Source organism: Macrotis lagotis, chromosome 1, assembly GCF_037893015.1.
Source record: "Macrotis lagotis isolate mMagLag1 chromosome 1, bilby.v1.9.chrom.fasta, whole genome shotgun sequence".
Taxonomy (NCBI): domain Eukaryota; kingdom Metazoa; phylum Chordata; class Mammalia; order Peramelemorphia; family Peramelidae; genus Macrotis; species Macrotis lagotis.
Window position 1 is genome coordinate 677,818,430 of NC_133658.1, and position 12,090 is coordinate 677,830,519.

Sequence of the window (12,090 nt, forward strand, 5' to 3'; positions counted from 1 at the left end):
GGCAAGTCACTTAACTCCATTATCTTGCAAAAAAGTAAAATACAAGACAGACACTAGGGCAGCTAAATGGTACAGTGAATAGAGCACTGGTTCTGGAGTCAGGTGGACTTAAGTTCAAATCTGAACTCACACATTTAATAATTACCTAGCTATGTGACCTTGGGCAAGTCATTTAACCCCACTGCCTTGCAAAAAGTAAATAAATCTTTAAAAAATATATTTAAAAATAAAAGACTGATACTGTGTTAAGTATTTCACAATATTATCTCACTTAATACTCACCATCACTAAGAGGCAGGCATTATTATTAACTGAAACAGGTAACTATTAACTGATTTGTAGCAGGGACACAGCTAGTAAGTATCTTAGGATGGGTTGACTTCGGGTCTTCTTAACTTCAGGTCTAGCACTCTATCCCCTGGACCCCCTAGCTATATGGCAGTCTATTCCATTTTTGAATGACCCTGATGTTTAGTAAGTTGGGTTCCCCTCCCCCTTCATCAAGACTCATTGAATCAAGATTCAATTTCTTCCCATTATTCCTAGCTTTTCCCTCTAGGGCCAAGTACATCAAATCAAATCCCTGTTCCATGTGACTCTCCTTCACATATTTCAACCTAGCAAGGATGATCCTGCCCAAGTAGTCTTTCATAAATAAATATGTCTAGTTCTTTCAAAAAAACCTGTCAGATACCTTGCCATCTTTGCAACTCACCTCTGCATTCTCTCTACTTTATCAACTTCCCCCTATTATGTGAGACTCAGAATTGAGCACAATATTCCTTATGTGATCAGGCTAAAAGAGAATTTAGTGATGCTATTTTCATCATTACTCGTGAAAGCTTTACTTTTTTAAAAATTATATTTATTTAAGACAATGGGGTTTTTAAGTGACTTGCTCAAGGTCACACAGTTAGGCAATTATTATTTGAGGATGAATTTGAACTCAGGTCCTCCGGACTCTAGGGTCAGTGCTCTATTCACTGCACCACCTAGCTGCCCTGTTTTCCCTTTTTTTATGTATCCTAAGATCACATTAGTTTTCTTACCTGTTATAATACACTATTGATTCATATAAAATTTGTAGTCAATCATAACGTTTCAAGATAACCCCTAATTAACACGTCTCCTTCATGTTCCTGGAAAATTGATTATTTGATCCTAATCCTATGATTTTACATTTAGCATTATTCTTTTTAGTCAAATCTTCTAGGCCTCTGAAGTCAAACACAAATAGAAAAGTATCATACCCTCCACATACTGATTTAGAGAACCATAGAGTAATATATTTTTATTTTGTTAAACATTTTCTAATTACATTTTAATCAGTCTGACTGAATTCTGTTTTCAAGTTTGATTTTTCTGTTTTATCTAGCCTATCACTATGACGAAACCATCATTAAATAATCTGTGTTATCTGGAAATTTGGTAAACTGCCTATGCCTTTATCATACCGAACAAAGAACAGATTTTTTTGGTACTCCCTTCGAAAGTTCTTTTTATTTTTTTTAACCCTGCTTTGAAACAGTAATAGTGAAAGTAGCATGAAAATGGCAACAAGAAACTGGACATTGACATTAACCAGCTGTGTGACTTTGTGTAAATAATTCTCCCTCTCTAATATATGTGGTCTCATTTATAAAACATGAAGGATGAACTGATTGAAAGCCAAGTTCTGGTTTAGTCCTAAATTTTATGGTTATATGATTCTATTGATTTTGCTTTTCAAAAGCATATTAAGACACCAGGTCAGCTGTTCACCAAGTAGCAAAGCACTTTATACAAAAAGATCAAAAAGGTATCACTAAAATTAAACTTTAGTGAAACATAACCTTGAAATAGTTGGTTTTAACAAAAGAAAAGTATCTGAGAGTAAAGTATATATGGCCAATCAATCAAGTTCAGATGATTCAGATTAAGACCACAGTACTAATCTGTTCTGTACCATACACAGTCGACAATTTTAACTCCAAGACCCAGAACTGTTATTATGTAAAAATGATAGAATAAACTATATTTAGACAGAAAATAACGCTTTAATAATTTAAAAACTCAGGAAAATTTTAAAAAGTAAATACTATGATAATACAATGGCAGAAGAGTTGTACTTCCTGAAACTGAAGGTTCAAATCCCAATCCTTTCACTGTGTAATATGTCATTTTACATTTCTGGGTCTTAGTTTCTTCGGAAATAAACTGTGGGGCTTGAACGAGGTGGTCCTCAAGATTCCATTTCTAACTTTAAAGCAAATTAGAAGATGTCTTTGTTTAAAGAAATTTAGAAAAAAAAAATCTCCAATAAGATATTCCAAGCTGGCTATTTAGTTACAAAATGAACAAAACTGTGTTTGCATGTATGAGTTCACATGGTTCCCCACACACACACTCCATTGACTTATCATGATATCATGCCCATAAGTAGGCTAGGTCTGTAAGCATAATTCAGTAAAATGATTTCTGGAACATTTTCTTATCTGATCAATCAGTGCAATTACTGAACTTACAAATCAATGCTAACCCTACTTTGGGCTTTTAAGTGGCTCAGTTCACCAGACTATGATCACAAATGAGGTAATCAATTATTTATCATAATAGCCAATGCAATATATCATGTGGAATAGCTATTTCGCCTCTAAGAAACTTAAGAGATACTATCATTGAAAAAAACAAACCCCAAAACAAAAACCTGTAATCTTACATTTTACTATTACCTCATCACATTTTTAGAATACCACATAATCTGTTAATCCCAGTGTTCCATTGTGATTTCATCCAGTGAAGTCTTCTTCCACTTATCTGAATTATCTTTATAACCCTTGTCTTTCTTCTTTCTTCCCTTAGTGTTAAAGTCATTTTATAAAATTGCTTTTTTTCACAGGCGAATTAAAAGTAAATGAACTTTGGCCTAGCCATCCTTTTTTAAAATTTTTTAAAATTAAAAATTGATTTTCCCCCTTCTAAAAGTCTTTGTGACATGTGCTTATAGTGAAGCAAAATAAATTCCCTAATTGGTCATGTCTAAAAGAATGTCTCATTTTACACCCTGAGATTATATAAATTATCTATGAAGAGGTGGGGGTAGTATACTTCAATCAAAAATTCTCTAGAATCATTCCTCAGTCTTTCAAAGTCATTTGACAATGTTATTACTGGATAAATCATTCTCATTGGTCTGTTTGCACAATTGTCTCATACAAATTATTCCTTTCATTATTTCTTATGGCACAACAGTATCCCTTTACTAGCCATTTTCTAGTTGATAGGCAACAACCCCCACCCCTACTTCCAGATTGCAGTCCTTTACTATGACAAAAAGAGCTTCTCTCCTTATTTGAGGATATATGGGTCATTTTCTTCTTTTTTTTCATCTTTTTAAAGATATAGGTCTGGTGCTGACATTGCTGAGTCAAAGGGATTGTATAGTCTAAAATGGTCATTACCCTCCCTCTATCATCTTCTCCCCATCCCCATTAATTTTTTTAATACTTTCAAAGTACTTTTGGATTCTCTATATATTGTCACAGTAAGCCCATAGATTTAACACTAGAGACTTAGGTTTGAATCCTGATTCAGCCATGTAATGATTTAGGGACCTTGGGTCCCCTTTTCTCAAGGCTTCAGTCTCCCCAGCTGTAAAATCAAAGGGTTGAACTAGATAAATTCCATATTTACTTTCTATTGTTCAGTAATAGTATCTGACTCTTCATGACCTCATCTGAGGTTTTCTTGGCAAAGATACTGATTGGCCATTTCCTTCTCCAACTCATTTAATAGAAGAGGAAACTGAGGCAAACAGGGCTAAGTAATTTGTCCAGATATATACAGCTAGTGTGAGGCCAGATCTGAATTCAGGAAGATGAACTGCCCTGACTTTCTCAATTATTTGATTTTGTGAAGCTAGGCTTTCATTCATTTTTTTATTAAGAAGCTGCATGATTAGGAACATTTACAGGCTGTCCCACTGATTCTCCAGACTTTCTCTGTTATGCCCCTGAAATCAAAACCATTCTCCATCTCATAATTTTCTAATTCTCTTCATGTGTTATCTTTCCTTCATTAGAATATGGGTTCCTTGAAACTTTCTGCTTATATTTATATTTCCAGCATTTAACACAGAAGATACTAAGCCCTTGCTTCTTGACTTAACATGAAGATACCGTAACTACATGGAACAGTTTTTTTATTTGTAAAATAAGAGCATAGTACTAGATCAATCAAATAATTTTTTCTCATTTTTTATTTATTTTGATATTTTCCAATTACATTTTTATGCTTTCTGTTTCTTACATCGCCATGGTATTCCATATTGTTCTTCCCCTATTACTCCAGGAGAACCATCCCATATGACAAATCTTTTTTAATCTATAATTTCATCTTTAATTGAAAAAATACCATTTGAAATATAAAAATAGATCCATTTTCAAATTAACTATATATATATATGGCTTTGAAATTTGCAATGTTTTATTTACAAGAGACAGATGGTAGTATTATAGCAATCATAGGTATTTGTGAAAACTAATAAAATTAATATTTCAATGTTTTAGGGAAAGAGAAAGATCCTTTTATTTTAGCTACTCCTGGAATGTTCCATCAAAATAAAACCAGCAATAGTGAGCATAAATACAATTTATATCTAAAACACAAATTTGACCAATTGATGGAATCCAGACACAGATATCCCAAAGTTGTAAGTATAAGCTTTAAGATTACTTCTGAGTTTATATATATAGTCAACATATCAAGTAACACAAATAGCCAAACATTTCTGAGTCTGCACAGGGATTTTGTAGGCATCTCTAATAAATGCTAATTATATGTTAAATGAAAGACTTATACATTCTTAATCTGGAGCAAAAGGAAGTTTGCAAAATCAAAGGTCTATTCAATGGCAGTATTCAGAAAACTTGGATCCAAATTTAAATTTTAAATTGGGGGGCAAGGGGAGATTTTGAGAAATAGATGGCTCTCCATCTAAGACTAAAGTATATCACCAGTGTAAGCCTGTTTCACTATTCACTGATTCTGATAAACTCGTACTTTGAATTGGGGCATTTTCTTTAGCAATCTTCTAAAATTTAAAATCGCTCCTTTAAAATCAACTACCCAAAAAATGATACCTATATCCCTTATAAATAGGACAACACAAAAGTGGATTTTACAAACCAATCCACATATTTCAGTTCGTCAAAAAAGGCAAATCCATCTTATCCTCTAGACAAATGCTGCAAAATCTGCTTCTATCTGAATAATGAAATGGACAAATTTCCCGAGCTATCTCTTTATGTCAATCTAAATATTGTTTTGCCGGCAGCTATTCTAGGCTCAGACTGCCAAGTCACATAGATGAATGAGAAAGCAAAAAAGCAGCAAACTGGTGAGAATTCATCAGATCTTTTGATTTCTTCCAAGAAGAAGAGGTGGATTTTCAAACATGAATACGGTTGCTGTGCACCATTTCTTCCATGTTTTTTGTACTCCAAGCTCTAAAAAGGGGTGTATGCATGTTGCTGCTGTTGCTGCTGCTGCTGCTGCTGCAGTGGATGTTTCTATGTTAACTTCTTTTAAGCTGCCCTTTTTCTTTCTCCAAGGTCAAATAAAAATTGGGAGACATTTTCATAAACTACAAAAGTAATACAACAGGCTGGGATCACCGTAATCAAATTAGGGACAATTCCTTTATAAAATCCATGAACGCCTTCTTTGTTCCACGTCCTCTGGATTACATGGGACACCCCCTGGTAATCAAAGTGCTGGTCTTGAAGTCGGGCTCTCACTACCTGATAGGGGTACGTTGCGGACACAGCAAATACTTTTGACAAAGCCGCGGTCCCTACATACTCGATCGTGCTCAGGGGGGCATCCGGCAGTCTGTCGGCATGTTTATTGTACTTCACTTTGAGCAACTCGTAGGCCATGAACTGAAGGGCTCCGTGGGAGGTTCCCAACAGGCCGGGCACGAAGCCCTTATACAACCCCCCCAACCCTTCATACTTATAGATCTTGACCAGCGTGTCCACCGTCCCCTGGTAGAGCCTCTCGGAGGGCCTGGGGTTATACTGCAGCATCAGCCGGGTCTTTGTCACCCACAGCGGGTTAGTAATGCACAGCGTCATGGCCCCAGCCTGCACCGCCGAAGTCAGGTAATCCGTGGCCCCGAGCCGCTCCGTTTTCCCCTCTATCTTATAGGATTTAATGGCATTATAGAAGAAAAAGTAGAGTCCCCAGGACAAGCCCGCCCCCCACACGTTGGGAGTCACTCCTTGATAAAGGCCTCGGATCCCATCCATTTTCCAAATGGAGGTCAGACAATGCACAATCCCCTTATACTTGGGCCTCAGTTCCAGCCCGTCACTCACGGCGAAGCGGATCTTCACCAGGTCCAGCGGGTGCAGCACCAGGTTGGAGAGGACGCCGCCGCTCATGCCGGCCACCAGGTTCTCGTACCGCACGTGGCGGAACACGTGGCTCACGGTCGAAGAGCCGGGCTTCGACTGGCCCTGGGCCTTCATGATGTCGGAAGTGGCCGACATCGAGGCCTGGGCGCCACGGAAGTGACGCAAGAGGTCAGCGACGACGCAAGACGTCAGCGGCGCGGGGCTTGTAGGGAGCAGAGGGCGGGGCTTGGGAGTCACGAGGGGGTAGGGCGCCACCCCAGGGAGTCTTTTCTTTTATTAAAGATTTTATTTATTTTCTTAAAACAGAAAAAGAGTCGGCCCAACTGATTCTGAAGGATCCCCCGAGAAAGGCTGAGAACATGTGCTGCGGGGCGGGCCCCAAACGGGTCGGGTAGGCCTCTGTCCCAATATGTCTTTGAATTCCATATTTCCTTACAGTGTTTTATATTTTAATTTTTTGGTGAGTCGTTTTCATTTAAATTGTTGCAGTTACTGACTCCTTCTTGTTTTCTTTCTTATTGTTCTTTATACTCCTTTCTTACAGTGCAGTAGTAACCAATCACATCAAAGTATCTCAAATTAGTTAACCTTTCCTCGCCTAATGACTATCTAATTTGTTTCCCATTCATAACTTTCAAGAAAGGGGTGCTAGGGGCGGCTAGGTAGCACAGTGGATAGAGCACCAGCCCTGGAGTCAGAAGGACCTGAATTCAAATCCGGCCTCAGACACTTAATAATTACCTAGCTGTGTGGCCTTGGGCAAGCCACTTAACCCTTGCAAAAATCCTAAAAAAAAAGGGGGGGGTTGAATAATATTTTGGAATTGATAGGGACTTTACCCCTTAATATTCCAATTCATCCATATACCAAAAATTGTTCATCCATTCCGCCCCTGATGTGCATCCGCTTTGTTTCCAATTCCTAACCCTCATTAAACGCAGTTCTAGCAATACTTCGGCATATGTGAGGACATTTTTATATCTCATTCAATAACTTCCTTGGGGTATAATTCAGTAATGGATACTTTGGTTGAAAAGGAATGGACATTTTAGTAACTTTATTTGCTTAATTAGAAAATGTTTTTCAAAATGGTTCCATCCATTGCTCCACCAGCAATGTATTAATGTTATTATCTCATCATAACCCTTCCAACATCGAGGTTATTTTGTGTCATTTTTGCCAGTTGGCAAAGTGTAAAATGAAACCTCAGAATTATTTTGATTTACATTTCTCTTATTATTAATGATTTGGAATATTTTTGTCAGTACTTTGTAGGTCTTTTTTGAGAATTTTTTATGTCCTCAGAATAGTATCTGCTTGGTAATTTGATTGATGTAAAATTGAAAGTGAACATTTACCTATTGGGGAATGGTTATTAGTTTATATATGTTATATATGTGTGCCTACTTTGTATACACATGCATACATATACATGTTTTTCATAGATAAATGATTGCTTATTTATTTGTTCATTTATTTGTGGTTTCAGTATTTTGGATACCAAACCTTTATCAGAGAAACTGTATACAATTTTTTTTTTTGCACATACACTCCCTTCTCCATTCAACCTCTTGACTTCTTTCTTAGTGACATTAATATTATCTTTTCAGAAACTTCTTAGTTTCAAGGAATTAGGTGACTATTTAAATTTTGTAATTACCCCTCTCTTTTTGATTAAGAATTCATCTCTTACCCAAAGCTGTGAGAGGCACATGATTTCTTTTAATAGAGTGATTTTCTTATAATACGTTTGCTATTTTATGTTAAAATCTTGTTCTTTTAGAATGTATTTTGGAGTTGAGTGTAAGGTTTTGGTTAAAGACTAATTTTTGCCAGGCTTCTTTAGTTTTCCCAGCAGTTTTCTTTTAATTTAATATGAACTTTTTTCTTCAGTAACATGTTTATCTTTATGAAATCCTGGGTTATTGAATTTTATTGTTTCTTAATCATTTTTATCTAGTCAGTTCCATTGATGTGTCTCTATTTTTTAACCAATATTTTATTATTTTAATAGCTGCTGCTTTAGGAGGTCTTAGTTGGGGGGGGGGGGTCCTCCTTCATCCTTACTTTTTATTTTATTTTTTTTTTGTAAGGCAATACATTCATTGAATGTATTTGGCCAGTGTATTTATTGTCTACTTTGTGGTAGATGGTTCAATAGATAGAGAACAGGACTGGAAGTCAGAAGGACCTGAGTTCATATCTGGCCTCAACCACTTACTATGTTAGCCTAGGCAAGTCACTATATTCTTCAGTTTCCTCAGCTGTGAAATGGGAACAGTAATAACACTTTCCTTCCAAGGTTTTTGTGAGGATTAATTTTTTTTTAGGTTTTTGCAAGGCAGATGGGATTAAGTGGCCTGCCCAAGGCCACACAGCTAGGTGATTATTAAATGTCTGGGGTCAAATTTGAACTCAGGTTCTCCTGACTCCAGGGCCAGTGCTCTATCTGCTGTGCCACCTAGCCACCCCCCATCCTTACTTCTTCTAATCATTTCCCTTGTTATTCTACATCATTTTCCCAAATGAACTTTGTTGCTATTTTATCAAACTTTAAATAGTGTCTGCTTGGTAATTTATTTGATTTAGCATCAAAAGTAAAAATTTAATTATAATTGTATTTTTTAATTATATTTTCACATACTAGCCATGCACACATAATTTTCTTTCACCTGTTTTAAGTTGTTCTTTAATTCTTTAGTTTTGTAAATCAATCTGTACAAGTATTCTGTGTGCTTTTAGATGTTTTGTAATTATTCTAAATGGAATTGACCTTTATATTATTGCTTCTAGTGTTTATTATTTTGTAGAATTGCTGTTGATTTTTGAGGATTTTCAGATACTTTGCTGAAGCTATTAGTTGTTTTAGTTAAAACCTTTAGTGGTTCCCTGCATTTTTCCAAGTAAACCATCACAGAATCAGAAAACAAGGATATCTCCTTTTATTATTTTATCTCCTTCATAACTATCTTTATTATTTTAATTCCTTTCTTTTTCTCTTGTCCTAACTTATGGCTAGCAATCCAGAACTACATCAAATAATAGTGGAGAGATTGCACATCTTAACTTCACTCCTGTAATTTTTTTGGAAAGGGTTCTAGTGAAATTTGTTCATGGTAGATATTTTTTATTTAAAAAAGATTCTACTAGGGGTGGCTAGGTGGCGTAGTGGATAAAGCACGGGCCCTGGAGTCAGGAGTACCTGGGTTCAAATCCGGTCTCAGATACTCAATAATTACCTAGCTGTGTGGCCTTGGGCAAGCCACTTAACCCCGTTTGCCTTGCAAAAAAAAAACCTAAAAAAAAAAGATTCTACTAAGCCCTATATTTTTGTAAGATTTTTTTAAGCATTAAGGAAAACTGTGTTTTGTCAGACTTTTATGCATCTTTTGAGATGATCATGTAGTTTTTGATATTTTGATTATTAATATAGTAATTTTATTATGTTTTTCTAACGCCAAACCATCTTTGCTTAATTGGTATAATACTACTTGATCATAATGAATGATTTCTTGGCTAAATTTTATGTAATTTATTTGATAGTATTTTATTTAAAATTTTTGAGTTGATGTTTATTAATGATGTTAGTCTAGTTTTCTTTCTATCATTTCTTCACTTGTTTTAGATATTAGGATTTGATATGTCTCATAAATGGATTTTGGGTAGGATATTATTTCTTTGGTAGGACTTGCAACTTCCAAGTTTTTCTCTTCTGCTCATTGTTTCTGCTGTGTAGAATATAAATTCTGCTCTCAATTCTGATTTCTCATTTAAACCACTCAGGAATAAAATGTTGTGATGCTATATTCTCAAATTCTAAAGGGCTCTCAATCTCATCAAATGTATCATTTCTCTTTGTTTTGCAGTATTTTTTCATAGATGACTGGACTCGTTATGAGATCTGAAGGTCACATTTCCTTCTATTTGTTTTTCTTTTTCTGGTTATTTTCAAAATATTTGGACTCTCTTTTTTTTTTTGAATTTTTTTGTTATTCTGAGTCTTCTCTTCCATCTCCTTATTTTCCATATTACTCACCTTAGACTCCCGTCCCTTGATTTTCTGGGGTTGGATCTCAAAGGATCTCAGCATCCTCCTTCTGTGGGCAATTTACCAGCCTTTGTCTCTGCCTCAGCTGATTTTGGGGGGGAGGAGTCCAGATCTTGTCCTTCAGGTTTAGTGGGGTGCTGCACTGCTGCTCATATTCACTGACCCCATCCCTGTCCTGGGAACCTGACCCAGTACAGGCAGTTCTGAACTGTACCTCAGATGTTTCCTAACTATGTGATCTTGGGAAAGTCACTCACCCTATTTGCACATCAGTTTCTTCATATGCAACTTAAAGATAATAATTGCTCCTGCCTTGAAGAGTTGTTGTGAGGATTTTATCCATTAAATATCTAAAGCATTTTGTTATATAAATACTAGCTGGCTTGAGGTTCTCCTGGAAGCTTGAGATAGTGTCAGATTTTTCTAGTATGTCATTCATGACCCCTTGTGGGTTTTTCATTGATTATCAGCAAGATACAGTTTTGGGGAAAAGAGAGTATGCAGTTTTGTAGTTCCTACAGTGTGCTAGGCCCTGTATTAGGTACTTTTACCAATATCTCATTTGATTCTCCCTGCAAGGGGAGTGCTGTTATTATCTTCATTTTGTAATTGAAGAAAATGAGGGAAAAAGAGGTTAAAAAACTCTCTCTCTCTCTCTCTCTCTCTCTCTCTCTCTCTCTCTCTCTCTCTCTCTCTCTCTCTCTCTCTCTCTCTCCCTCCCTTCCTCTACTCCCACAGAGATATCTTATTCTTTTAACCAATCATTTTCTGGTTTAACATTTAACAAGATATTTTCTGATTGGAGTCTCTTGTAAGTGACTTCTTCCCACCTTACTGACTTACTCCCCTGACTGGGTCTAATGTTATTAATTGGGAGGGAGAGAGGCACCCCTCTCCACCCTGCAGCAACAAATAGCCTGTCGTTTTCCCTTACTTCCACATCTTTTGTTTTGTATAACAGCAATTATTATGTGCCAGATGCTGGCTAAGCACTTTACAGTTATAACCTCATTTGATACTCACAACCTTGGGAGAGAAATGTTGTTATTATTCCCATTTAACAGATACCGAAATAGAGGCAGACTGAACTTTAAGTGACTTCACTAAACAAAATCTTCAGGGACTGGTCTGAGCAAAAGAAAGGTTTTATTTGCTTTTCTCAAGAGAAGAGAAGACTCATGATCACAGAGCTACAACCAACATTCAAACCAAGCCATATTATATAGGTCCTAACACAGGTCCCCCCTCCTTAACCACCTTCTCCTTTAACCCATTGACTGGGTCTCCTGAGGTACAATCTTATTCGAGGAAAATCTACCTTAGGAACAGGCACAGAGAAAAGAATGAAGTGTTTTCCATAATATTTTTCCCACCGGATGGTGAGGTAACTTGGGACCTTCATCACTATCTTAAGGAAGTAATGTCTATGGTTAGACTATCCTCCCAGTTTGCAAAAATAGTCTTATAAAGCAGGTGGCTCATGAGCTTCTCTTTTGGAATACAAGGTCTTTCTAGAATAGTCCAATAATAATAGTTTGTTTTTCTTATTATTTCTTAATGCTGAGAGGACTTTACTTGGAATAGTAACCGTGAGAGGGTTTTACTGAGAATATTCCACACAAGGGCTACTCAGCTGGTAAGTGT

The 12,090-nt window shown here is 36.4% G+C and overlaps 1 protein-coding gene and 1 pseudogene across 5 annotated transcripts in view; one reads left to right on the plus strand and one right to left on the minus strand.

Moving 5' to 3' along the window:
• PDE1A (phosphodiesterase 1A) overlaps window positions 1-12,090 on the plus strand; it is a 353,702-nt gene that overhangs the window by 315,369 nt on the left and 26,243 nt on the right. The gene's annotated exons all lie outside the window — the stretch shown is intronic.
• On the minus strand, window positions 5,524-6,539 carry LOC141507673 (solute carrier family 25 member 32 pseudogene; annotated as a pseudogene).